Genomic DNA, 26,654 nt, shown 5'->3' on the forward strand with positions numbered 1-26,654 from the left:
TAATTCCCATTGATTTTTCTCGCTCTTGACAGCGCTGCCATTCGCTTTCATTATTATTTGGCGACCTCCCAAGCGCAGTATTAGCCATCTGGGAGAGAACACATCGAGTAGAACAAGCGTGCTGCGGTTTAAAGTTGCCTTTGTACTGCACGCGGTGGAACTACTGCAGGCAACAGTTTATCCGAGTCCGGCGGCAGCGCCATTTTATGCCCATTATGCCCTTTATAACGGGGGACTGAGTGAATAAAATATTTGTCTCGCTTTCAGAAGCTTTTGTCATTACCAGCGGTCGCATATTGACAGTCTGAATAAAATATGGACCGCAAGAGCCGAATGAAAAGTAATGTAAATGAAAACAGGGCGTTTACTCACCCCACTCGAATTTGGCAAACAGTCGGTGGCTGGAGCGAATAAACGAACGAGACAGTCACGCGAACAACGTAACTTACTGTGCCTGCTGTGTACGTCAAACAGCGCCTTTGGCAAACAATGAACTCCGACCAGATAGAACTGCACTTGCTTATGCACTTGCAAAAGGAATACCTAATTATTTGTGCGGTACTGGCTTTCCAGAAACGATAAACATCAGCTTCATGTCGCTTCCACAGCTGAGATTGTTTTTGAACGGTAGTGGAAAGAAATCACGCATGCAGAGTAAAATCTTTTCAGTGGCAAGGTGATTTGATAAAACGATCCGATCTCTGCATTCCAGCTGCTTGCTGAGTAATATTCCTAACTACAACGCAATAAAGCAAAGTGAAATTTGCTTTTTTCTGTCGAGAGGACTCTTGCTTGTGCCTCAGTGCAGTACTGATGTGATGTGGTCTCTCAGGTCATCTTGACGTGACGGATCAATAGTGTGTCATCGGGTGTTGAGGAGATTTTTACTTCTATTACGCGCGCAATATTCTTCAGATGCTACGGGCTGCGTTATGACGCGTACTCGCTGCCTGGTCTCCAACCAGACTGTGAAGTTTTGTTGCTGTCTCGCCGCCATTTATAGTAGAGTTACGAAACCCGACGCCCTATACTCTCTTCGACGCTCAGTTGTTTTTCGGAGTCTGTGTTGTTATTTCGCAAAATGCATAATCTCTAGCTAACACTCATTTCACAAGACTTCCTGCAAACGTGACGTCCTTTTGACGTCACGCGCAATATTGACGACCGCAGGAACTGCTATCGACTTTGATTAGCTTACGATACGGACCTTTCACAGGACTTCACGCACGCGTATCGGAAATTTATAAAAACACTTGGTTCTTGATAAGTTTATTACAGTTATTGTTACAATTAAACATCACATAGTAATTTGTAGACGGTTACCGCTATTATATAAAAATGCTCTCTCAGGAGTGAGTTGTTATCGTCAATTATTTACGAATTAAGCATAAAACATACTTGTGTTAAAACTTGCAGTATGCCGTTTGAAGGTAACGGCACATTGAAAATTATCACAAACACGTCACCATTATCACTAAATGTCAGCTACTAACGTATCAACGATACACTATTTCAAGAGATGCTGTGATAATCAGGACACGAGACTAGTATCACATGTCCAGATTCTAGCGTAATGGGCCGGCCAGAGTGGCAGAGTGGTTCTAGGAGCTTTAGTCTGGAGCCGCGCGACCGCTACGGTCACAGGTTCGAATCCTGCCTCGGACATGGATGTGTGTGATGTCCTTAGGTTAGGTAGGTTTAAGTAGTTCTAAGTTCTAGGGGACTGATGACCTCAGCTGTTAAGTCCCATAGTGCGCAGAGCCATTTGAACATTTTTTTTTTCTAGCGTCATGGACAACACCGTGGTTTGTAGTATTCAAGGGTACAGTTTCGCATCCCGTCACATGTTTTTTTTTTGTTTTTCACCCCAGCGCTGTTACACATTCTCATGAATGGAATACAAGTACGTTCTGCAATATTAGATGTTATTTACAGTTCTGTGTGATCAGAGCACGAAGGATGAAATAAATATTTGGAGGTATCCGAGCGTGTGCTTAGGCCGGATTCTAAGAGGACAGCTTTAACTGTTGCGACTCAAACGAGTAGCAATAAAATTCATAGTCCTCCTTTTCTCATATATTTTGACTTTAGTTCGACTATGTGCCGATTTCCTAGTGTATGTTTTCTGAGGAACCTTAGAGGACAGCTTAAATTGCTGCGACTGAAATGAGCAGCAATAACATTCATATTCTTCCTTGTCACGAAGTCGATAGAAATTCCTGTGACTGTTGACAATGTGTGTGACGTCAAAGTGACATCATGTTTGCACAAAGATTTGTGAAATGAATGTTACTCATGTTCTCTGAATCTTTTCGAGCTTTGGTGGATGAGGTGGTCGACGGCATTAATAAATTAAGTGTCTAATCCCAAGCATTCCTTGAATTGAAGCCTATATCTCGATAGACTCTTTAATTACGCTGTTCTAGAAACTTGACGTTTGCATTGCGAGTCTGGAGTTGCCGTAAATCATTTTGTGGTTATTTGAGGCAGATGATGTGTTTTGGAAAGAATTTTAGGAAGATGATATTCCTTGCATCTCTCCTAGACTATTCTAACGGGGGAGACATTTGTGGTATTTAACATTACAAAGAAGACTTCTTATCTTTATTGTGAAGCAAATTGAATGCAATGCGGAGACTGAGAAAACGAAAAATTAATAATCGCTTATCTGCCTTATGCTGGCCCAGTCTCCAGAAAGATAAGTAAACTCTTACGGAAGCAAGGTCATATCTTCCACCACAGCTGGAAGACGGTATGAGAACGTGCGTTTCATGGAATAAAAATGCGAGCTTCTAAAAGCAAATAAGCATAAATGAGAGTAGTGGCGCCGGGTGTAGAACTTGGCTATAGAAAGCGGCGCGGATACCAACAGTCTTTCACATCCTGGTTGGGTTCCAGACAGCGAAAGTGCATAAAAGATCCAACTCCCAGAAACCGCAAGTAAATCGACTCAACAACTCAGCTGAACACCCGGAGACACACCATTAAGTTTAATGTGGTTTTTCAATGGCTTTCCCACATGATTCCAGGCGAGTTTATTTTTATTTCATTGTTCAACATCTTTATATTTAAAGGTTTTTCTTTAAAAATATCTGGGTATGATCGTTTACAAACAGCAAGCAGTGAAATAATAGTACATTTGATATAAAACATGTGCATACTCTCACGTGGTAGAAAATTATTTAGTAAATAATTTTAATAATTTATTTAGTAAATAATTTTTACATCTGTGATGTCATCTAAAAATTGTAAGAAATCATTCAGTAAGTATGTCAAGTTATGCAATAGCTTTGATAATTGTTTTTTCAAACGCTAATTAATATACATTAGCCAGAGTAGAGAAACTTGGAAAATTGATGAATGTTCGCTTAGAATGTGCTCTTCAAGGCTATATTTTTTTTATAGAGTTGAAATGGAACGTAAATTGTAAAACAACTCAGAAGCCAGTATTGCATGTGGAGAGTATACTTTCAGAGTTTTATAAAGTAGTGGATCAGTTGGCAACTCAAATGGTTCAAATGGCTCTGAGCAGTATGGGACTTAACATCTGAGGTCATCAATCCCCTAGACTTAGAACTATTTAAACCTAACTAGCCTAAGGACATCACACATATCCATACCCGATGCAGGATTCGAACCTGCGACCATAGCGGGCGCACAGTTTCAGACTGAAGCGCCTAGAACCGCTCGGTCACAGTAGCCCGCGGTCGGCAACTCACTCCACCACTTAAAGCGAGACGATTCCTTAAAAAGCTACGGTCACTTCCTTTAGGCCTTCTCCATTTGTGCTATTCTCCATCCTCGATAACAGTTACGTCGACTAAGTGTTAAAATCTAATCATCCTGGCTCTCTCACTTTCTGATGGCAAAGGGGAATGGTGATTCCGTTCCAGATATGTGGTAGAATCATGAGCTTCTGACATGTTCTCCAAGTTATCAGGTAAAAGAATGGCTATCTCTAATTGCTCGGTTGTAATGATGAAATGATATGATCTTGTGGTAGTGTTGGCCGGGAGGCCCCGTTCGGGGCAAATCGGCAGCCGGGTACAAGTCTTATTTCATTTGACGTCGCATTGGGTGAGGTGCGCCTCGGTGATGATGAGTGATTGATGAGAACAACACAGCCGCGCGGGATTAACCGAGCGGTCTGGGGCGCTGCAGTCATGGACTGTGCGGCAGGTCCCAGCGGAGGTTCGAGTCGTCCCTCGGGCATGGGTGTGTGTGTTTGTCCTTAGGGTAATTTAGGTTAAGTAGTGTGTAAGCTTAGGGACTGATGACCTTAGCAGTTAAGTCCCATAAGATTTCACACACATTTGAACATTTTGAAGAACAACACAACATCCAGTCCATGGGCAGAGAAAATCGCCAACCCAGACGGGAATCGAACCCGAACCCGCTACATGGTAGGCAAGCACGTTATCACTCAGCTAAGCAGGCAGTCAGTTGTAATGATGTTACTTATAGAGACGTTTCGCCAACGGAAGATCTTAAAAAAATTTAGAACTCTGTGCGCACAGAAATAAAAAAAAAATCTCATAGCGTAGTTTATAGTGTCACTAGCTAAGATAAATGCAAGACAATGTTCTCAAAATGTGTTGTTTGTAAATGATATTTAATCCAAAACTGTTAAAACGATGACCGACAGTCTGTTTTGAGGAACGTTGGAAGAAGATGACAATTTCTGCAAGTGAGATTACTTGTAGCACGAGAGCAGTGTCTCTAGTATGCCCGTCGATTGCGTCACGTCGCTCTTTTCAGTTTTGAGTGCACAGTGAGCACTGAAGAGGCCTAGAAAATAGCGTGCGACTCTAAATACGAGAGCCTGGTGACAGATTTCGCCTGATCTCATGCAGCCCACATAACATGACTGCCATTCGTTTCCTCCTTCCGTGCTCTGCAGGGGCTATGAAGATGCTCCTGCAGCGTTTTCGATGGGAAGTGTCCACAATACAGCCCAAATTGGCTCCCCCTTTTTCATATCTGCCCACACGAGTCGCTGGCTATGAAGACAACATTTTGGCACAGACAATGGGCTATAGACTAGCGTTGAGAACTGGCGGAAAGCACAGACTTTCCTTCTATGACGAAGGCATTAGAAAGTTGGTATAATGCTATGACAAATGTCTAAGTCGAAGCGGTGACTAAATAGTCAAGTACCTCGACGGTGTAGGTAACTGTTGTACATAAAACATTTTTGATTTTTGCAGCGGTTTCCAATTCGCAACAGATAAGAACTTACTTTCTGAATAGTCCTCATATTTTTATATTCAGCTTCAGAAACTGGCTCTATAATGGCATCACTGCCTTCACTACTTCTTCATAAGTACTGTAAGGACAAGAAGAGGTATTTTGGACGTTATGGAGTGAAAAGGTGTCTCTAAGTTGCTCCGTTTATGAATCTAAAAAAAAGGAAAGTACTAAAATCTGACACCCACGTACTGATCAACGGTTTGAAAGTTAAAGATGTGTCTACCCACTTAATAAATTGGGTTTGTGTTCTCTACTGGAAACGAGTTCACATAAAGTAGCTGGAAGTTCTTGTTCTGAACATCATGTGGTGTGAGTACAACTTGACCGTTCTGTTAGACGCCTGTTTAGAGTACGCTAGATGATGCGAATTCGTGAGGAAACTGTCGCATACCGTCGTTAGTGAACTAACTGGCACCGCTGTCGATGCGGCACGATGTTTTTCACGTGCCAGCGGCACTCCAGACGGAGAACGTACGCAGGAAGCGGAAATCATTAGCAACCGAGTTCGCAACATTTTCGCGGTAGCGTCATAAAACAGCGGTGAACGTACTAGCGACGGAAGAACCTTGAAGCAACACAGTGGATTAGATTTGTGATGATCAGATGTATCAAGACCATGACACTGAATCCTAACCAATGAAAGCCATAATCATTACTTGGATCAACAAGTACGCTTTGTTATTTTTTTATGTATCCCCTCTTTTTCAGTTACCAACATTCTTAGCAAAGAATGTTGATAATAGCTTCTGCTATCGCTCCGTCCTTGCAGTCTTGTTCGTACTTCCCCTTTACAGCTGTATTGTAAAACTATCTACTCTGTGTCTATGCAAGATTCACAACTAACTGTTGATCTTTGAGTTGAATGTTTCTTTTCTGATCCTTTATTTATGAGTTACAGTTTTAGTAAATACTATTTAAGTCTAGGGTGATATTTGATATCAGTAAATATCTTTGTTGATGACACTTTGTTGTCAGCGGCTTGCGTAGCCTAGCCTGCTAGACAGTAAAAATTCCTTATTATATGCTCTGTTGTTCTTAAGTTGATTCTTGTTGTTGTTGTGGTCTTCAGTCCGAAGGCTGGATTGTTGCAGCTCTCCATACTAGTCTATCCTTTACAAGCATCTTCATCTCTGCACAACTGGTGCAACGGTTTACACATAGTTATGTGACAATGAGTGATCCTCAACAAGGGTACACAACTATGTTGTATATTGGATGAGAGATGACTGGTAATGTAAAAATTAAACTTGGTCTCGTCAGCAAGTGAATATAGTAACCACAGTCGTCTCTATACATTTATAAAGCCATACTTCATAATTATTTTTTCTTTATTTATTACGATTTTGCGTGCACAGTTTATTTTAACATGTAAATCATTCCCACTTTTAGACTGAAGAGGAGTGTCACTGGTGAACCTGAATTATCTTTTCATCTTTTTCTCTTGATGTTCTATCGGACATTTCTTTAACTCCTGCTGAAAAGAATATAGCACCAATATTGAGTTTTTAAGTCACATAAAACGAAGTTTGACGGCCACCTTTAGCGAGCGAAGCCAGTTTGTCCACGTGTGGACAGACTGTATTCAGAATGCGCAACATCGATGTAACTATGAAGAACAGGTACCTACACTATGCGATCAAAAGTATCGGGACACCCCCAAAAATATACGTTTTTCATATTAGGTGCATTGTGCTGCCACCTACTGCCAGGTACTCCAGATCAGCGACCTCAGTAAGCGTTAGGGGTCGTGAGATTAGAATGGGGCGCTCTGCGGAACTCACTTCCAACGTGCTCAGGTTGTTGGGTGTCACTTTTGTCTTACGTCTGTACGCGAGATTTCCACACTCCTAAACATCCGTAGGTCCACTGTTTCAGATGTGATAGTGAAGCGGAAACGTAAAGGGACACGTACAGCACAAAAGCCTACAGGCTGACCTCGTCTGTTGATTGACAGAGACAGCCGACAGTTGAAGAGGGTCGCAATGTGTAATAGGCAGACATTCATCAAGACCATCACACAGGAATTCCAAACTGCATCAGGATCCACTGTAAGTAGTATGACAGGCAGGAGTTGAGAAAACATGGATTTCATGGTCGAGTGGCTTCCCATTAAGCCACACATCATGCCGGTAAATGCCGAAAGACGCATCTTTTGGTGTAAGGAGCGTATACATTGGACGATTGAACAGTGGAAAAACGTTGTTTTGAGTGACGAATCATGGTATAGAATGTGGCGATCTGATGGTAGGGTGTGGGTATAGCGAATGCCCGGAGAACGTCATCTGCCAGCGTGTTTAGTGCGAACAGTGAAGTTTGGATGCGGTGGTGTTATGGTGTGGTCGTGTTTTTCATGAAGGAGGCTTGCACCCCTTGTTGTTTTGCGTGGAACTGTCACAGCACTGGCCTACATTGATGTTTTAAGCACCCTCTTGCTTCCCACTGTTGAAGAGCAGTTCGGGGGTGGCGATTGCACCTTTCAACAGGATCGAGCACCTGTTCATAGTGCACGGCCTTTGGCGGAGTGGTTACACGACAATAACATCACTGTAATGGATTGGCCTGCACAGAGTCCTGACCGGAATCCTGTACAACAAACCTTGGGATGTTTTGAAACGCTGACTTCGTGTCAAGTCTCTATACCTCTCCTCAGTGGAGCACTCAGTGAAGAATGGGCTACCATTCCCGGAACAGCCTTCCAACACCTGACTGAATGTATGCCATCGATAATAGAAGCTGTCATCAAGGATAAGGGTGGGCCAACACCATACTGAATTCCGACATTACCAATAGAGGGCGCCACGAACTTGTAAGTAATTTCCAGCCAGGTGTCCGGATACTTTTGATCAGATAGTGTAAATGCCTACGGTTACTTGATTATGTCCATAAATGAAAGATACCAGATTATTCCTTGGAAGTTACGGCATTTTTATTTCAGCTGTTATGTGGGTCATTTAATCGTCTGTACTCTGTGGTATTTGTATTTCTCCCCATATTTATTGCATATTATAGCGTAGATAGGTTTTGGGTGATCAGTTTTTTTAACTAAGTAATAAAAGTTTGATAATGTGTAAAGGCAGGACTATGTTATGCAGACTAGGCGTCTGCAGTACTGCTACACATTGAAATCGCCGCGCCACCGTATCGTATCACAAAACCGGCTCGGGAGAAAAGTGGCGAAGCCTGTTAAAAAAGTGGATTATCGTGCTCTAATTCATTCTCGGCAGCATCTGAAATATTGCGGCAGTGAAAGGCCGATCCAGGAGACTTCTTTACCCACCTGAACTGACCTGACAAATTACATACGCAGTTCTGTACTCCAAAAGGCATCATTACATAATATCGAGTTTGAGAGCAAATCTGTAGCTTAGACAGAATGTTGCAAGTTTTTTGGTGTGCGAGTTGATGAGAGACTGATGTGGAAGAAACACATTGACGATCTACTGAAACGTTTGAATTCAGATACTTATGCTACAAGGGTTATTCCAAATTTTGGTATATATATATATATATATATATATATATATATATATATATATATATATAATAATCCGTTCCAAATCGAAAACAATAACAATGTGCATAACTACAACACTAGGAGAAAGCTGATCCTTGCTCTACATATGCGATTAAGACGAGGGCGGCCAATGACCACTTCCGTGCGGAGCACAAACTCTTACGGGAATCGTCGAAATGCCTCGAGTAATGAAGATAATGGACACGGGGCAGTACACCACTAGTGTGTGGATAAGTTGAAAATTTGGGTGTGAAGGAAGGTGTGCAAGGGTAGTCCGTGCAGTTGTGATGACAACTTTGTCTGGATGACGCAGTGGTCAATGTATCTGGCTAGTAAGCAGGAGTACCGTGTTCGAATCCCAGTCCGTCACAAATTTTCATCTTTCTTCCTAGATTAAAATCAGTGCCCACTGCCAACTAATGTCATTAATTCCTTTGTGTCTTAAATCTAACTTTGGCATTGAAAGGGTGATTTATACGGCCATACAAGTATTTGGTCACTGACAAAATAACAGCTGTCTGACACACAGCCTAACAGCATTTAAAAACAAACAAAAATAATTTCTGATTGATAACTCCTTCTGCTGAACAGATGAATTTTTAAATATGAAATAGTAATCATACAACTATTAAAAAAACTTGAATTACAACATGTAAAGAAACTTTATTTAAACTGACACGCTCCAAATCATTGCGAAGTGTTATATGCATGATCTACAGTGCAATTACTAGTCTAATCTGACACTGCTATGCTCCTTCATCAGTGACATGATCGTCGGCCAGACGTGACAGTTCAGTTCCCTAATTTCCTCATACGATCTTCCCGCTTTATTGAAACTCCAGTCAAACACGTAACATGTCAGTTAGTGACGTACCGATAACGCCTCAAACGGTGTAGACGCATGTGATTGCTTTATCTTTGCCTCTACTATTGTTGGCAAGTGTTGCAAGACAGTGTTGTATCAGGCCAGATAGTTCAACGTTAGATAAAGATCAGTGTTGCAAAAGGTACTGATATTGTCCATTTGATATTTTAAATAAAGAGTTATGATGACATCTCTATCTATTCGGTAGTTCACAAAAGTCAAGGAATTCGTTTCCTCGCATCTTTCATAACTGTATGTCACATATGATGTTAAAATAATGCGCCAACAACATTTTCTTCTTAATGGAAGCCATTTTTGGGACTTACATTATCTTCAAATTACAGTGTTCATGTCGATTCCATGGTTTGTGGAATTGGAAACATATAGTCTGCAGCTGTGTTTGTGAGGAATACTATCTCCGATAATGTCGCATTTTATGAATATGAAAGAATTAAAATAGGTAGGAGGCATGTTTATGGTATATATAGGTAGGCAAGCAGTGTGAATGAGATGTGCAAACTTATATTTACCCGGTTTTCGAATCTACAGTTCTACTTGCATGAATTTTCACGGAAACACCCTATAGGTCATTTACGTTCAGATTAATCACATTCATTCTCGTTAAACAAAAGTGGCGCTAATCCAAATATATTTCTCACTCAACACATCAGTAGATTACATGGCGCTAACGCAGTGTGCTACAATGAATGTAGCTTTCTGCAGGTAAGATTCTTCGACTGGTACCATTATTGTTTTGAAAAATATAGTGACAATTGGCGCTACTACGTATCCAACAGACAAGGAAATTCCATCCTCGAAAGAGACCGTGTACATCGTCTCTCTACGTAATTGTAGGTATTATTCTTTTGATTACTCTCTGCTGTATCATAGTATACGACGGCTAGTCCGTAACTGTTTGCTGTGGCTATAGCGAGCTGCTTCGTATTACAAAAAAAATATTTTTTTGACGTCACCTTCACTGAACATCGAGCATTCAGAGACCTGAGCTGAAAAGACGGCTTTAATTACGACTTTGCCACGTGTATGGTGAGAGATATACTCCCAGGTGCCAGTAAAAACATTTAACGTCATGCCTGTCGCAAGTCATTAAATGAAACAGCATTTCACCCAACGACTTTCTGCAAGTCAGGTTTGACAACAAAAGAAATTCTCGACTGAATCAAAACTCGAAGCATTCTTTTTCGGAGAATGAAAAAAGGATTAGGAAAAGTGTTACGGAAGGACATTACGTCAAAAGAAGACACATATAACCGTGCGTAATTATTGGTGCAACGTAAACTGATAACTCTCGTTTTTTTCGTAGATCAGAAGAGGTACCAAACTGATTATGTGTGATTGCCTGTAACGTCCAACAAGGGTTCTCAATTTGAAGCAGCCGGGAATAGCTTTCCGTTGATGAGAGGCGTGCAAAACAAACGACGTAGGCGGTCTTTTGAGTGCCGGTGTTGACGCCTTGGAAAGGTTTGCTTAGCGCCTCTTGCAGTTAGAACAATATTTACACAGTTAAAATGTCACTTACTTCAGCACTTTGTGTGAATGTGTACGCCGTCTGGCGTATTTGCTTCTGCAGGTGATGTCAATCTCTCTTCACTGAACAGACTATTTCTCACGTGTAGAGAGGAATGTAAAGGTATTTCAGAAAATCGCATTGTTTCATTAAGACACATTTAGCATTTAGTTTAGAGAGAATTAGTGGATATATAGTGCTTGCACTTTTGAAACAACCTGTGTGGAAATGTGTCATTTTTTAATGGTCATCGGTCTTCAGCTGATTTCATCTCATCCTCCAAATCTGCGTGCCTTGTACTGATGTTTCCAACTCAACATTCCTACTACACCTAACATGCTACATCATCACTTTACATCGCCTTGTGTTTGTACGTTTCTACACTTTTACTTGTCTAGAGACCTACTCATTGCAACTATGTAGTAGCAGATATCTTACTAACCTGCCCCTTACTTAGCTACTTTCCTCGCACACTCTTTCAAGTGCATTATCATTTTGTCCTTTAGTTTAACGCCTTTTACAGTACCACATTTCAAACGCTATTCTGCATGTGCTATATTGTTACTAACGTCTGCTTTTTTTCGGCTGTGTTGTGTAATGTTGTTTCCTCTACAAGAAAAGTCTGTTACGAGATCTTCAGTGGCGCAGTTGTTTAGCGTCTCACCATTCTCCTTTCTACTACTCTTTAAATGGTTCAAATGGCTCTAATTACTAAGGGACTTAACATATGAGGTCATCAGTCCCCTACACTTAGAATTACTTAAACCTAATTAACCTAAGGTCATCACACGCATCCACGCCCGAGGCTCAGAGCCATTTGAACTTTTCCCTTGTGGAAGTATTCACCGTATACTGAAATAAAGCCAATGGAGTTCTGATTCACCCTAGGGCAACTAACAGCAAAGATTGTACTACATCCTCCCTGCCCGTGCGCCCTCCCACGATGATCTAGTTGCGTCCGCTCCTTAGCGCCGAGCCTGCGAGACCCGCCTCCCTGATGATTCGTACAGCAATAGTTAGTTTATAATAATGCCTGCATTCTTTTTTAACTGTTTCGCGTATACACTACTGGCCATTAAAATTGCTGCACCACGAAGATGACGTGCTACAGACGCGAAATTTAACCGACAGGAAGAAGATGCTGCGATATGCAAATGATTAGCTTTTCAGAGCATTCACACAAGGTTGGCGCCGGTGGCGACACCTACAACGTGCTGTCATGAGGAAAGTTTCCAACCGATTTCTCATACACTAACAGCAGTTGACCGACGTTGCGTGGTGAAACGTTGTTCTGATGCCTCGTGTAAGGAGGAGAAATGCGTAACATCACGTATCTGACTTTGATAAAGGTTGAATTGTAGCCTATCGCGATTGTGGTTTATCGTATCGCAATATTGCTGCTCTAGTTGGTCGAGATCCAATGACTGTTAGCAGAATATGGAATCAGTGGGTACAGGAGGGTAATACGGAACGCCGTGCTGGATCCCAATGGCCTCGTGTCACTAGCAGTCGTGATGATAGGCATCTTATTCGCATGGCTGTAACCCATCGTGAAGCCACGTCTCGATCCCTGAGTCAACAGATGGGGACGTTTGCAAGACAACAACCATCTGCACGAACAGTTCGACGACGTTTGCAGCAGTATTGACTATCAGCTCGGAGACCATGGCTGCGCTTACCCTTGAGTCTGCATCACAGACAGGAGCGCCTGCGATGGTGTTCTCAACGACGAACCTGGGTGCACGAATGGCAAAACGTCATTTTTTCGGGTGAATCCAGGTTCTGTTTACAACATCATGATGGTTGCATCCGTGTTTGGCGAAATCGCACATTGGAAGCGTGTATTCGTCATCGCCATACTGGCGTATCACCCGGCTTGATGGTATGGGGTGCCATTGGTTACACGTCTCGGTCACCTCTTGTTCGCGTTGACGGCACTTTGAACAGTGGACGTTACATTTCAGATGTGTTACGACCCGTGGCTCTACCCTTCATTCGATCCCTGCGAAACCCTACATTTTAGCAGGATAATGCACGACCGCATGTTGCAGGTGCTGTACGGGCCTTTCTGGATACAGAAAATGTTCGACTACTGCCCTGGCCAGCACATTCTCCAGATCTCTCACCAATTGAAAACGTCTGGTCAATGGCCGAGCAACTGGCTCGTCACAATACGCCAGTCACTACTCTGGATGAACTGTGGTATCGTGTTGAAGCTGCATGGGCAGCTGTACCTGTACACGCCATCCAAGCTCTGTCTGACTCCATGCCCATGCCGTTATTACGACCAGAGGTAGTTGTCCAGGGTTCTGATTCCTCATGGTCTCTGCACCGAAATTGCGTGAAAATATAATCACATGTCAGTTCTAGTATAATATATTTGTCCAATGAATACCCGTTTATCATCTGCAGTTCTTCTTGGTGTTGCAATTTCAATGGCCAGTAGTGTATGTCTTCTGCTTAGTATATTTTTTGATTAGCTTGTACAGGAAACAATTGGTTAGCCACTACACCTGAAGACAGTTTTGGAACTTTCGATACGTCATTGCCCGGCGTAATGGGTCGCAGCTGCAGCCTCTGCGCCTCGACAAAACGTACTTGACCAAATGACGAGTGCCGGTGGGGCCCAGGGATAAGTACAAAGCACTTTCCGAGAGCGGGAAGACGGCCTTTGTCTGCCGGGACGACCGCGCCGCTTGCTTCGCTTTGACCGCGGATGGGATTGCTGCGCCGTGTGGCGGCCGCAGCGGCAGTGGCAGGGGCAGGGGCAATCACGGTGATTGCTCGCTGCCGCTCTCGCGGGGCTCCTTGCTGATGTAGAGTTCTTTGCGACCGCACCACCAGCGGCGTTATTACTCGCAAACGTGTGCAGCGTAAAGGAAGACTCACGCCAGCGCCGCGGCACGCGAGCGCGCCGGGTTTACTGCCCCTGGCTGGGAGCGCTCATCAGGGAGACGGTTCTCGCAGGCTCGGCGCTAAGGAGCGGACGCAGCTAGATCATCGTGCGCGGGCGCACGGGCCGCGAGGAAGTAGTACAGTCTTTGCTTTTAGTTCCCCTAGGGAGAACCAGAACTCCATCGGCAAACTTTCGGAGGTGGCTGTATGTACCAAAACAAGAAAAAGATTCTTCTAAACATGGGCTGTAGCGCACACAACTTCGGTACTCTGAAATATTTCTCTTCTCTTGAAAGCTCTTTGCTTCCCATGTTCTGGGAGGAATTAGTATGGACCAAAACAAGAAAAACATGTCTACATCTACATCTACAACCATACTCCTGACGGTGTGTGGCGGAGGGTACCTTGAGTACCTCTATCAGTTCTCCCTTCTATTCCAGTCTCGTATTGTTCGTGGAAAGAAGGATTGTCGGTATGCCTCTGTGTGGGCTCTAATCTCTCTGATTTCATCCTCATGGTCGCTGCGCGAGATATACGTAGGAGGGAGCAATACACTGCGTGACTCCTCGGTGAAGGTATGTTCTCGAAACTTCAACAAAAAACCGTACCGAGCTACTGAGCGTCGCTCCTGCGAAGTCTTCCACTGGAGTTTATCTATCATCTCCGTAAAGCTTTCGCGATTACTAAAGGATCCTGCAACGAAGTGCGCTGCTCTCGTTGGATCTTCTCTATCTCTTCTATCAACCCTATCTGGTACGGATCCCACACTGGTGAGCAATATTCAAGCAGTGGGCGAACAAGCGTACTGTAACCTACTTCCTTTGTTTTCGGATTGCATTTCCTTAGGATTCTTCCAATGAATCTCAGCCTGGCATCTGCTTTACCGACGATCAACTTTATATGATCATTCCATTTTAAATCACTCCTAATGCTTACTCCCAGATAATTTATGGAATTAACTGTTTCCAGTTGCTGACCCGCTATATTGTAGCTAAATGATAAAGGATCTTTCTTTCTATGTATTCGCAGCACATTACACTTGTCTACATTGAGATTTAATTGCCATTCCCTGCACCATGCGTCAATTCGTTGCAAATCCTCCTGCATTTAAGTACAATTTTCCATTGTTACAACCTCTCGATATACCACAGCATCATCCGCAAAAAGCCTCAGTGAACTTCCGATGTTATCCACAAGGTCATTTATGTATATTGTGAATAGCAACGGTCCTACGACACTCCCCTGCGGCTCACCTGAAATCAATCTTACTTCGGAAGACTTCTCTCCATTGAGAATGACATGCTGCGTTCTGTTATCTAGGAACTCTCCAATCACACAATTGGTCTGATAGTCCATATGCTCTTACTTTGTTCATTAAACGTTTGCGGGGAACTGTATCGAACGCCTTGCGGAAGTCAAGAAACACGGCATCTACCTGTGAACCTGTGTCTATGGCCCTCTGAGTCTCGTGGACGAATAGCGCGAGCTGGGTTTCACACGATCGTCTTTTTCGAAACCCATGCTGATTCCTACAGAGAAGATTTCTAGTCTCCAGCAAAGTCATTATACTTGAACATAATACGTGTTCCAAAATTATACAACTGATTGACGTTAGAGATATAGGTCTATAGTGCTGCAGATCTGTTCGATGTCCCTTCTTGAAAACGGGGATGACCTGTGCCCTTTTCCAATCCTTTGGAACGTTACGCTGTTCTAGAGACTTCCGGCACACCGCTGCAAGAAGGGGGGCAAGTTCCTTCGCGTACTCTGTGTAAAATCGAACTGGTATCCCATCAGGTCCAGCGGCCTTTCCTCTTTTGAGTGCAGTAAACATGCGCTCTAAAATGCCTGCCTTAACAGCTGCGAGCACTTGTTCAGTACAAGATACGTGTTTCACAGCAGTGAAATAGGCGTTGCTGTCCTGGTTCACACTGTACAAGTAACAAGATACAGTACGCAAACGTCGACGTTCTTTTTAGAATAAGGTGTGTTCCAGAATCGTTGCGACAGACGTCGAGGAGTTGTAGACGGTGTTTTGAGGAACAAATCGAGGATAGGAACCCGTGTCCAGAAACGCCATCCAACGATGCTGCAGAGCGTCGAAGTTACAAGCGGCGGCGCGTGCCACTAGGCCAGACTGACTGCCACGAACGCCAGTGGAGAAGATGGAGCTAGCCGCTGCGTAGGCAGCCGTTGTCTCCTATGGATTCGATACTCTTTTGTCTTGGCGGATGACGGTTTTCCAAGCTGGTTTCTATCTGCAGTTTATTTTTCTCCTGTATACCGAAAATGTAGGATGTATGAGCCTGGCGACATACCATCTGACTTTCGGAAGAATATCGTGCACACAATTCCGTAGACTGTAAGAGCTGATAAGTGCGAGAATTATCGCTCAATCAGCTTAACAGCTCATGCATCCAAGTTGCTGACAAGAATAATATACAGAAGAATGGAAAAGAAAATTGAGGACGTGTTACATGACGATCAGTTTGATTTTACCAAAGGTAATGGCATCAGAAAGGTAATTCTGACATTGCGGCTGATAACGGAAGCAAGACTATAGAAAAACCAAGACACGTTCATAGTATTTTGTAGGGAGCACATTGTGCTCATGTGGGATCGATCTAGACGTCTGAAACACAAACCGGTAGCCAAGATCCCAGGAATTCTTTTTACTCCATGATTACCGGTTTCGGCGAAACTAAAGCCGCCATCACTGGATCTTAGGATACATACAGGTTACAACATCAAGGCAATAATATCATAATTGTTTGCCTTGGTGTTGTAAGCAGTATGTGTCCTAAGATCCGATGATGGCGGCTTTAGTTTCGCCGAAACCGGTTATCATGGAATAAAAAGAATTCTTGCGATCTTGGCTACCAGTTTGTGTTACGTTCATAGTATTTTTTGACCTAGAAAAATGGTGCAAGATGTTCGAAAGTCTGAGAAAAGTAGGAGTAAGCTGTAGGGAGAGACGGGTAATATACATTATGTACAAGATTAAGGAGGGAACAATAAGAGTGGATGAGCAAGAACGGAGCGCTCAGATTAAAAAGGACGTAAGACAGGGATGTAGTTTTTTCCCCATGCTGTTCGATCTGCACATCGAACAAGCAATGATGGAAATAAAATAAAAGTTCAGGAGTGGAATTAAAATTCAAGGTGGAAGGGTATCAATGATACGATTCGCTGATGACATTGCTATCCTGAGGGTAAGTGAAGAAGAATTACAAGATACGCTGAATGGAGTGAATAATCTAATAGGTACAGAATATGGATTGAGAGTAAATCGAAGAAAGAAGAAAGTAATCAGAAATGAGAACAGCGAAAAACTTAACATCAGGATTGAAGGTCATGAAGTAGATGAAATTAAGGAATTCCGATACCTAGGCAGCAAAATAATCAATGACGGATGGAGCAAGGAGAACATCAAAAGCAGACTAGCACTGGAAGAAGTCCACCAGTATCAAACATAGGCATTAATTTGAGGAAGAAATTTCTGAGAATTTACGGTTGGAGCACAGCATAGTATGGTAGTGAAACACAGACTTCGGGAAAACCGGAACAGAGAGAATCGAAGCATTTGAGATGTGGTGCTACAGGAGAATGTTGAAAGTTAGGTGGACTGATAAGGTAAGGAATGAGAAAGTTCTGCGCAGAATCGGAGAGGAAATGAATATGTGGAAAACACTGGCAAGGAGAAGGGACAGTATGATAGGAAGACATGAGGAACGACTTCCATAGTAGTAGAGCGAGCTGTAGTGGGCAAAAACTGTAGAGGAAGACAGAAATTCGAATACATCCAGCAAATAATTGAAGACGTAGGTTGCAAGTGCTACTCGAAATGAACAGGTTGGCACAGGAGAGAGGAATTCTGGCGGGCCGCATCAAACCAGTCAGAAGAAGACCCGCCACAAAAAAAAGAAGAAATAAGTGAAGATTAGGTAAGAGATATAATACTGCGAGAAGAGTTGACGTAAGCGGAAACAAGGCCCATGGAGCAAACAATATTTCCTCATAATTACTAAGACTATTTGCAGAGTAAGTCTTGACTAAACTATTGCACTCGGTGTGGATAACACATTATACGACAGGAGAAACACCGTCAGACTTCAAGAGGAACGTAATCATTCCTGTACCAAAAAGAAGGCAGCGTGAATATTACCGAACCATCGGGTTGGTAATTCATGGTTGCAATTTATTGAAACAAATTATTTCCAGAAGAATGGAAGAACTGGTTGAAGTCGACGTCGAGGAAGATCAGTAGGAACGCACTAGACAATATTGATCATGCGACTTATCTTAGAAGATAGGTTATGGTAAGACAAACCCACGTTTACAGCACTGCTCGATTTAGACAAAGTTTTTGACAAGTGGGACTGTAGGACACTCTTTGAAGTTTTGGAGGTAGCAGGGATAAAATCGGGGAACGAAAGTTTATTGTCGATTTGCACGCAAAGCAGACTTTAATAATAAGAGTCGAAGGACTTGAAAGGGAGGCAGTTGTTGATAAGGGAGTCAGATTATGTTGCAGACTACCCCGATGTTATTCATTCTGTACAATGAGCAAGCTGTGAAGGTACCAAGAAGAAATGAAGCAAAATTTCAGGGGAGAGAAATAAAAACTGTAGGGTTTGCTGATGATATTGTAATTCTGTGAGTGATGGCAAGGGATTTGGAACAACACTTTAACGGAATGAATAGCTTCTCGAAAACCGATTGTAAGATGAACACCAACAACAGTAAACTAAGGGTATTGCAACGTAGGCGCATTAAATCATGTAATGCTGAAGAAATTACGTTAGGCAACGAGACACTGAAAGTAGCTGACGAGTTTTGCTATTTGCCCAGCAAAATAAACGACGGGCGAAGTAGAGACTAGCAACAGCACGAAAAGTATTTCTGAAAAGAGGTGTTTACCAACATTTAATAAAAATTTAAATTTCAGGAAGTCTTTTTGAAGGTATTTGTCTGGAATGTAGCCTGTATGGAAGTGAAATGTCGACGATAAGCAGTTCAGAAAAAAAGAGAATAGAAGCTGCAACTAACGAGTCTTTGGAATGAAGAACAGAAAAATAACAATAAATCTCTCGAAGTGAAATGGATAAAAACGGTAAATAAATACGTTGTGTCTAAGGGGTAAGTATTGTATGAATAGCTCCCTGGTTTCTGGTCGATTGACAATGGCCGGTCGATGTGGCCGAGCTAACGTCGCAGGTTCGAATCCTGCTTCGGGCATGGATGTGTGTGATGTCCTTAGGTTAGTTAGGTTTAAGTAGTTCTAAGAAGTCTAGGGGACTGATGACCTCAGATGTTGAGTCCCATAGTGCTCAGAGGCATTTGAACCATTTTATTGACAATGTTGAGGTACCTCGGAGTTTCGACTAGTGTCATATGCATAATTTTATGGTGAAGTGTCGAGATATTCCGGTTACTTTTACATTTAAACGCGTGGAGATGCCGCCCGCTCCAACTGGAGGTGATGAGCAGCATATTGGATGGCTGGCAACCAGAATATGACGAGTACGTATCTCAACACTGGCACCCGGTTTGAAGACCGAGAGGTTTTCCTCAATCTGCGTGGGAGGCGACCAATTTAAAATTTCACGCAGTCCATCTTTCTACTTGCTGATCGGATGATGTGTGTGAATTCCTAAAGTACCAAACTGCTGAGGTCATCGGTCCCTAGACTTAAACACTACTTAAACTAAGGAAACACACACACACCCATGCGCGAGGGAGGACTCGAACCTCCGGTGGGAGGGGCCGCGCGATTATTGACATGACGCCTCTAACCGCGCGACCCCTCCCCGCGGCACTGATCGGCTGAGTCTCACGTCATATTAATTACTGGAAGACACCTGAGGAAGTATAGCTCATCCATAAATGCAGAACCGTTACTCGAAAGATACTTGAGTACTGATTGTCAGGCTGGTACCCTTACTAGTTAGGATTGATAGAGGAAATAGAGAAGATCCAAAGAATAACAGCGAGTTTCTTCACAGGCTCGTTTAGGTCACCGTGGTACTCATCCAACTCTAGTGGCAGACGCTACACTAAAGGCGTTGTGCAATAGGGTGTTCTTCACCATGAAAATTCCGAAAGTGTACGTTCCTTCAAGAGTCAGCCAACATACTGAATCCTCCCACGTATATTTCGCGGAAAGAGCGTGAAGCTGGAGTCTGAAGGTGCCCCAACAGTCGACTTCCATCATACCAGTCACGGCTACAAATGGAAAAGGGGAAATGAAAGTGGTTTACAAAATTGCCTCCGCCACTGATGGTAAGGTAGCTTACGTAGTATAGATGTAGAAATACCCTGTCTGATCAAAAGTATCTGAACACATAGTAGTGGACATTAATATCGGATGTATCCACCCTTCACTTTTATCACGGCCGTTCTCTGCTGAGGACACTTTCAAAGAGGCGACTGGATGCCTGTGGAGGAATGGCAGCCCCTCACGGTCCAAAGCACTACACGAAAGGCGTTGTGCAATAGGATGTGTTTTACCATGAAAATTCCCAAAGTGTACGTTCCTTGAAGAGCCAGCCAATATACTGAATCCTCCTATGTATATTTCGCGGAAAGAGCGTGAAGCTGGAGCCTGAAGGTGTCCCAACAGTCGATCTTCCAGCATACCAGTCGCGGCCACAACTGAAAATCGGGAAATGGAAGTGGTTTACAAAACTGCCTCCGCCACTGATGGTAAGGTAGTTTACGTAGTATAGATGTAGAAATACGCTGTCTGATCAAAAGTATCTTGAAACCTAGTAGTGGACATTAATATCGGATGTATCCACCCTTCCGGCCGTACTCTGCTGAGGACACTTTCAAAGAGGCGACTGGATGCCTGTGGAGGATTGGCAGACCCGCAAGGTCCAAACCAGAGAGGGTGGACGCTGGGGTTGGGAGCGAAGTCGAACTCATCCCAAAGGTGATTCCTTGGTTTCAGGATGGAAACGCGAACAGTTCAGTGCATTTCAGGAACGTCACTGCGCGCAAACCATTGCCTCACAGATGCTGTCTTGTGACTGGGTGTATTGTCATACTGATACAATCGTCGTCTCCCAGCTGTTCTTCTGCTATATGCAGTACATGGTGATGTAAAAGTCTTCATATCCTTCAGCATTTAGCATTGTCTACGGAAGTATGTGGCTGATGGGGAATTTTTTAAAAATTCTTTATTCACAACAATATTAAGGATACATCAATAACCCACTGCCTAACTAATTAATGGGTCCTACGATGTTACAATATTGTTCAACATGCAGCTAGTGTCTAGTAGTGTTAATACAGTTAATTCTAATTGCCAATCTACTACTTTGCTATATAGTCTACTAAGGGCTACAATTGAACTGCTTTCTACTGCAGTACACTATCTGCAGCGTTACAGGTGTGCCAGCAAACTATAAACCTACTATATACGCCGTGCCCACCGAACCTGGTACTGGGCTGGCCCTAGGAACTTGACTGTCGCTGCAGGATATTAACTACGGCTTTCAAATATCCATTCCTAGTTGAATAATCTATTACTAACTAACTGAAAACTAGTGCAGTTTCCTCCATCGGTAAGAAACGCACCTCTCTCCTAGTCCGTGAAGTGGTGGATTCCGTCCGTAAAGGTGATCCGCCAGTCGACGCCAAGGTGGTACAGGGCAAGTGCGTGGATGCTTTCATTTTCAGTTTTACCTTTATTGGTTATCCCTCAAGTAGTCCCTTAAAATTTTAGTGGATACCTCGTTGGCTAGGCTGCTAAGGATTTCGAAGGTGTTTTGATCTCTGATCAGGTGATGCGTATCATGGTTTGGTAACTGACATCTCAAATCAGGTGCCACATTGTCGTGTACGTGGCGCTCCACAGTTCCACAGCCACACGTGGGCGTATGCCGCTTTCCAAACCGGCGCAGGTATGGGCCACAGGTAGGGCCCATGTCCCGCGAGAAAGTGCTCAAATATTATATCCCATTCTTTTTAACTTCCCTAACGTAGTTTTTTTTACCACTTTCCGCAATGCTCGACGGTCGGTCCTCTCCGTCAGTGCACGACGTTGCCTAGTCTTAGTTTGTCTCAGTCGTTCCTTCGCGTTTCCATTTCAGAATCGCATCACCAACTTGGGCGGCTTCAGGAGGACTGAAACGTCTCTGATGGAACTGCTACTCAGGTGACATCATACGACTAGCCCACGTTCTAAGTCACTGAGGTGTTACTGCTTCTGTACTGACAGTATAATACCCATCGTCTCCTTTCATATTGGCGGGTGTGCCACTCACGACATCTTGTGATCAATTTCGCATTATGTAGGCATGTCCAGATACTTTTGATCAGATTTTCAATGAGGGAGACGTACTATTGGTTAAAGCGAGCAGTAAAGGTGTTGAGGCGTAACGTAGTTGTGACGAATGGTAAGTGAAGGAAGGGTGTAGGTCATCTGAAGAAGAGTGACAAAAGATTACGACTACAGCGAGGAGAGTGCTAGAGGCTGTCTACCGGAGACCGCAGTGCTGAGTGATGCTCAAGTGGACCAAGTGAGCGAAACGCGAGGCGCCATATGTGCCGGCAGCTAGGCGTTTGTACAGGTGCTCCGACAGCGGCTCCATCCTCCGTCACGCACGCTGCACAGGGCCGTCTTGCGAGACGAAGTGCATTCCTCCGTGTGCGCCTCGGCGGAAGCAGCAGCACACGCCAACCGGGCCCGCGGGACTCGAGCGCGGCAGCGCTGGCAGAATGCGAGCCGCCTCCCTGGGATAGGCCTGCCACACTGCGAACAAGGAGCTGCGCTACGTGTCAGCACGAGAAACACTGGCCGCTGCTAAAGGCGCTGCGTGCCTACTGAGCCTGCTGCCGCTCCATCCTCTCCACGTTGTGCGATTTTTCCTTAATTTTTGACAGTGATTTGTTTTCACCTTTTTAATATTCATAGTCCCACTGTTGTTGTTGTGGTCTTCAGTCCTGAGACTGGTTTGATGCAGCTCTCCATGCTACTCTATCCCGTGCAAGCTTCTTCATCTCCCAGTTCCTACTGTCTCCCAGTACCTACTGCAATCTACAGCCTTCTGAATCTGCTTAGTGTATTCGTCTCTTGGTCACCCTCTACGATTTTTACCCTCCACGCTGCCCTCCAATGCTAAATTTGTGATCCCTTGACGCCTCAGAACATTTCCTACCAACCGGTCCCTTCTTCTTGTCAAGTTGTGCCACAAGCTCCTCTTCTCCCTAATTCTATTCAATACCTCCTCATTAGTTATGTGATCTACCCATCTAATCTTCAGCATTCTTCTGTAGCAACACATTTCGAAAGCTTCTATTCTCTTCATGTCCAAAATGTTTATCGTCCATGTTTCACTTCCATACATGGCTACACTCCATACAAATACTTTCAAAAATGACTTCCTGACACTTAAATCTATACTCGATGTTAACAAATTTCTCTTCTTCAGAAACGCTTTCCTTGCCATTGACAGTCTACATTTTATATCCTATCTACTTCTACCATCATCAGTTATTTTGCTCCCCAAATAGCAAAACTCCTTTACTACTTTAAGTGTCTCATTTCCTAACCTAATTCTCTCACCATCATCCGACTTAATTGGACTACATTCCATTATCCTCGTTTTGCTTTTGTTGATGTTCATCTTATTTTCTCCTTTCAAGACACTGTCCATTCCGTTCAACTGCTCTTCCAAGTCCTTTGCTGTCTCTGACAGAATTACAATGTCATCAGCGAACCTCAAAGTTTTTATTTCTTCTCCATGGATTTTAATACCTACTCCGAATTTTTCTTTTGTTTCCTTTACTGCTTGCTCAATATAGAGATTGAATAACATCAGGGATCGGCTACAACACTGTCTCATTCCCTTCCAAACCACTGCTTCCCTTAACATGCCCCTCGACTCTTATAACTGCCATCTCGTTTCTGAACAAATTGTAAATAGCCTTTCGCTCCCTGTATTTTACCCCTGCCACCTTTAGAATTTGAAAGAGAGTATTCCAGTCTGTATTGTCAAAAGCTTTCTGTAAGTCTACAAATGCTAGAAACGTAGGTCCACCTTTCCTTAATCTTTCTTCTAATATAAATCGTAAGGTCGGTATCGCCTCGCGTGTTCCAACATTTCTACGGAATCCAAACTGATCTTCCACGAAGTCGTCTTCTTCTAGTTTTTCCATTCGTCTGTAAACAATTCGCGTTAGTATTTTGCAGCCATGGCTTATTAAACTGTTAGTTCGGTAATTTTCACATCTGTCAACGCCTGCTTTCTTTGGGATTGGAATTATTATATTCTTCTTGAAGTCTGAGGGTATTTCGCCTGTCTCATACATCTTGCTCACCAGATGGTAAAGTTTTGTCTGGACTGACTCTCTCAAGGCCGTCAGTAGTTCCAATGGAATGTTGTCTACTCCCAGGGCCTTGTTTCGTCTTAGGTCTTTCAGTGCTCTGTCAAACTCTTCACGCAGTATCATATCTCCCATTTCATCTTCATCTACATCCTCTTTCATTTCCATAATATTGTCCTCAAGTACATCGTCCTTGTACACACCCTCTATATACTCCTTCCACCTTTCTGCATTCCCTACTTTGCTTACAACTGGGTTTCCATGTGTGCTCTTGATATTCATACAAGTGGTTCTCTTATCTCCAAAGGTCTCTTTAATTATCCGGTAGGCAGTATCTATCTTACTATAGTACCATTACTGACAGTTTACCTGTTTCGTTTCTTACGATTCAGTGTCTGAACTATTATCTTGTTCCGAAAGCAGCACTTCAAATAGTCATGTAGCAAACATGTGACCGTTTTCAGGGACCGTGATGGGCCCTAGACGACAATTTGAAGTATACTGCCTCAGATGACTATTCGATGTGTTACTGTCGTAACAAGTCACTGGTTCGGATTTCTATTCGACGTGTTACCCTCGTGACAAGATACTGGTTCTAATGACAACTCATTAGAATGGGACCCGGTAAACTGTACAGAGTCCACCAAATCCTGTTAAGACTGTTGTGAATGAAAAAGTATTCTTCAAAATAGGTCGCGTGCTCCAGTCTGACAACGCCAAACTTCATTGTGTTCAGTTTGTTTGATGACGAGACCATGAAAGACAAGAAGAAAATTTTAGAAAGTGAAGAGAGAAAACAAACCGAATCTATAAGATTGTAGGCCTTTCGGCACTTCTGGCTGAAAGAAGAGAGCACGGATAAATGGATATTAACGTGATGAAAAGAACTGAAAGGGCAATGAAGGGTCGCTAAGCACCAAATTCGGAAAAGAAACCATGAAATAAAACAAGAAAGCTGAAAAGTCGGAAGTGGCAGATTTGTAAACTTCTATCAAGTGCGTGACGGAGGATCTTCCCGTAGTACCACAGATTAGGGTCTTCCCGTTCCATTCGTATACGAAGTCCAGTAAGAACAGTGAAAGAATGTTTCACAGTGAACTGAGCTGAGGGAATGAACGACCTTGTGGGTCTCCGAGCAGGCATCTTAGGTTGTTTGGAGATGATGCCGTCGTTTGTCCACTAGTAAAATCATCAGAAGATCAAAACTAATTGCAAAATGTTTATAAAAGATATCTGTATGGTGCAAAAATTGTCAGTTGACCCTACATAACGAAAAGAGTGAGGTCATCCACCATGAGTGCTAAAAGGCATCCGTTAAACTTCGATTACAATATAAATAAGTCACATCTAAAGGCCGTAAATTCAACTAAATAACTAGGAATTACAATTACGAAGAACTTAAATTGGAAGGAACACATAGAAAATTATGTGGCGAAGGCTAACCAAAGGCTGAGTTTTATTGGCAGGACACTTAGAAAATGTAACAGATCTACTAAAGAGACTGCCTACACTACTGCTTGTCCGTCCTCTTTTATAATACTGCAGCGCTGTATGGGATCCTCACCGGATAGGACTGACAGAGAACATCGAGAAAGTTCAAAGAAGGGCAACACGTTTTGTATTATCGCGAAATAGGGGAGTGTCACTGAAATGATACTGGATTTGGGGTGAACATGATTAAAACAAAGGCGTTTTCCGCTGCGGCGGAATCTTCTCACAAAATTTCAATCACCAATTTTCTCCTCCGAAAGCGAAAATATTTTGCTGATGTCGACCTACATAATAAAATAAGGGTCAGATATAGGTGTTCGTTTTTTTCCGCGTGTTGTGCAAGATTGGAATAACAGAGAATTATTGTGAACGTCGTTCGATGAACCCTCTGCCAGGCACTTAAATGTGATTTGCAGAGTATCCATATAGATGTAGATGTACCAATATGCCACATTCGGTTTCACATCAGTGAGGTGTCAGGAGACATACTCCATATTGTATGAAGAGTGCATATTGTATGAAGACACGACCAGTCAGGTGAACTCAAGGGGGTGATGTGAATGGCGATGACAGGCCGATGATCCCAATGGAAACACTGTTGATGGTAATGAATGCCTTTAACTCCAATACTTGGCATGTAAGCCTCATTCTGTTGTTCCTGGAAGGCGCTGATGGCGCTGGAGGCGGCTTCTGGCACTGGATGCAGAGCAGGCACCCTGCAATGCTGACGGCAGGTCCTTGGTAAGCCGGTATCTGCCGGGGTCACGGCCACTGACGTG

The 26,654-nt window shown here is 43.3% G+C and overlaps 1 protein-coding gene across 1 annotated transcript in view; it reads right to left on the reverse strand.

The window, feature by feature from the left end:
- Positions 1-26,654, reverse strand: part of LOC126188512 (ecdysone-induced protein 78C) — a 733,752-nt gene that overhangs the window by 377,273 nt on the left and 329,825 nt on the right. The gene's annotated exons all lie outside the window — the stretch shown is intronic.

The sequence above is a fragment of the Schistocerca cancellata genome, chromosome 5 (assembly GCF_023864275.1).
Source record: "Schistocerca cancellata isolate TAMUIC-IGC-003103 chromosome 5, iqSchCanc2.1, whole genome shotgun sequence".
NCBI lineage: Eukaryota > Metazoa > Arthropoda > Insecta > Orthoptera > Acrididae > Schistocerca > Schistocerca cancellata.